This window comes from Brassica oleracea, chromosome C7, assembly GCF_000695525.1.
Source record: "Brassica oleracea var. oleracea cultivar TO1000 chromosome C7, BOL, whole genome shotgun sequence".
Taxonomy (NCBI): domain Eukaryota; kingdom Viridiplantae; phylum Streptophyta; class Magnoliopsida; order Brassicales; family Brassicaceae; genus Brassica; species Brassica oleracea.
In genome coordinates, this window is record NC_027754.1 from 13,469,167 (window position 1) to 13,469,401 (window position 235).

Below are 235 nucleotides of genomic sequence, written 5' to 3' on the forward strand. Positions count from 1 at the left end.
CCTCCCTTTACTTTACAGGTGTATGAACTTGAGGAGCAAGGGTCCATCAAACCTAGTTCCAAGAGCCGCAGACATCAGAGCTTTAGAGAGAGAGTGTGTTAGAAAGAGACGAGAAGAAGAACAACCGTCTCACTTGCAGAGATTGGATACTGATATGGGAGACATACCTCAAAATGATGCCAACAACGTTCCACACAACCAACAGCGAGCAGCTCGACCCATTGGCACTTACGAC